This window comes from Chaetura pelagica, unplaced genomic scaffold (assembly GCF_000747805.2).
Source record: "Chaetura pelagica isolate M959 unplaced genomic scaffold, ChaPel_1.0 scaffold750, whole genome shotgun sequence".
In the NCBI taxonomy this organism is placed as follows: Eukaryota; Metazoa; Chordata; class Aves; order Apodiformes; family Apodidae; genus Chaetura; species Chaetura pelagica.
This window is the reverse complement of record NW_009951947.1, coordinates 548442-550966: the sequence shown is the minus strand read 5'-3', so window position 1 is coordinate 550966 and position 2525 is coordinate 548442.

The window sequence follows — 2525 nt, the reverse complement described above, 5'->3', positions numbered from 1 at the left end:
GGGAAAGCTATCGTTCCTGTAATTCTAGCCGGGCCATAAAGCAGGGTTTCTTTGTGAGCCGGGCCACGGGGAGCGGGGTGGGTGGCGAGGAGTTCTTGCAATCTGGACCCGCGGCACTAGATGGCAAAACAGCGTCAGTTTTGGCAGCGCAGCCCGGGCTGGCGCTCCCGGCCCTCCCGGCCCCCCAGAAGAAGGTGGCGGGAGGCAAGGATGCCCACGGGCATCTCCTGCCCTTTCCCCTGGCCCCCTGCCCACCTGCAAAACCACAGGGCAACATGCCCCCTGGAATGTTGCGCCTTAAAGATCAGAGGCGGCTCTTAAATGCCGTGGGTGAGGGACTGTAAAGACTGGTATAGACGTATAGGTGGCTATATTCCTTATTGCTGTTGCTGGCATTAGCTGTTTGCTCTGCAGTTACCCTCAGGAGCTCTAGATCCTGCACCAGACAAGCAGTCTTCACTTCAAGCGAGATTACCCAGCAACTGGGTGGAAAAACTTGTCTCATCTCCTTATTGAACAAAAAGAGATTTACATGTTATAGTCCCACAGGGAAACACCTCTCCTTTTAATTTTATGTCAGTCTATGCATTGGCTGGTTTACTATCTGAGGGAAGCTACCAGCTATGCAGTTAAGCCGTGAGGTGTTTTTATTAGGAGTCTGTACTCCTCTTCCTGGTGTGCAGATAACACCTGTCTGTGGCAAAAGGACTTCCAGAAGAAAAGGCAGAATATCCAGGATCCAGTTTTGGATCAAATAAACAAAATCTAGTTCTACATCAAAACCACTGATCTCTGGGCAGGTCAGTAAGTTACCCTTCTATTTTTTTGGTAAGGAACTTCAGGTTGTGTGGTCATGTCAATGAACTCCTCCTCAGAAAGGCAATACTATAGTTTATCCCATTTGAAAGATAACCTCTGTTCCCACACATCTAACTGTTGGACTCAAATAGCCCATTTAAGTTGGAGGTTGCAACTTCTACAATTTCATCTGAAGGCAATATCCAAACTGCTCTGTCCTTTTAATGGTTGGGAAGTCAGCTGGTAGCAAGCACACTCTTCCCTACAGCTGCAAGACAGGGTGTGTATAAGACTCTGGATGCTAATGGTCATGTTGTGACCCACCTGGTGATGTCTCATGTGTGGTCCTCTTCCTTGGGAGCAGGGGAGCTCATATTGTTGATGTATGTCTTCCAAAAGGGAGCTTTCACTTGGAAAGTTTTGCAGAAGCTTTTAACTGTGTCCTTCCCTTTAGTCTTTCTCTCCATCCATGCAATAACTCAGTCCTTCCCCCTCTCTCCTACTTTCTATGAGGTGGTGGTCACAGAGTCCCAAAATGACCTTCCCCTAGGAAGCTCAGCATAACTGTTCATCAAACGATGGGGCCCTATTAAGTCCCAGACGTTGCCCTTGGGGATAAAAAGGAGCCAACAGTAAGTCTGAGTGGGCCATGCACATATAGTCACTGTTTTCAGAGACAGAAAGAGCTGTGAGAGTTGCCAAGTCCAGATTATTTCTACCTTCAGGACAGGACAGGGCTAACATGAAAAAAACCTCCTGCTTTCTGCTGGTGTGGCCTTTTAGAGAGTAATATATATTATGCTCATGCTTGGCTATTTAAATAACACCATCTCACTCTGTATAAACCAGCTTATAATATGAATGAAAAGAAAAAGCTATGGATCGTGAAGCAAGTGGGAATGGATAATCAATTTTTATCACTAATATTGTGGGTAAGGCCAATAACTCTGAATGAGTTACGAAGCCTCTGAGCAGATGTGCCTGCTTTCCAAGCAGTCTCATTTTTCCCCAGCCTTAGTAACAGAAAAACTATTGAGTTAAACACATTAAAACAAAATAAACATTTATTTTCATTGTCCATCATATTTCTTTTTAAAATGTAGGAATGTTAAATTCTTTTAAAACACAGGCTAGTGACATTCTCACAGGTGGGCTGGCCATGGGAGGCACAATAACGATGGACTAGAAAAGCCTTTCAGCTTTACAAACATGGGTTCCAATCAAGCTTAAGTAAGTGACAGGTGAAATGGGGCTATTGATTTCAATCTAGTCCCTTTTGGCTACAGCAAAAAACTCAGCACAACAGTGTCTTAGTGCTTAAAGGAACACCATCAGCTGAAAGATAATGCTTCTGCTGGATAATATTTGCAGTGTTGTTTATACCAATTGAGATTACTGGACCAGTTGAGATTACTAGAGCTGAAAGACATCAGAGAGTAAGCTCATCTCCCCCTGTTTGGGGAGGTATGTTTACTTTGTACTTTTGGCAGTGCTTTCCGACAGACGTGTGCCCCAAATGTCCTTTCCAGTTACATGATAGAGAAGACAGAATGTACAGGTCAGGCTGGGAAACGTTTTTCTTGAAACTGTCAAAGGAAAAGATTCACATGAAGACAAAAAAACCCTGATGACCCAGAGCCGACCTGCTATGCAAGCACTAAGATCTACCTGGTTTTCCCTTCTGTCCATGCACACATCTCCCAGCAGCCCACTTGGAAATCTGCTGA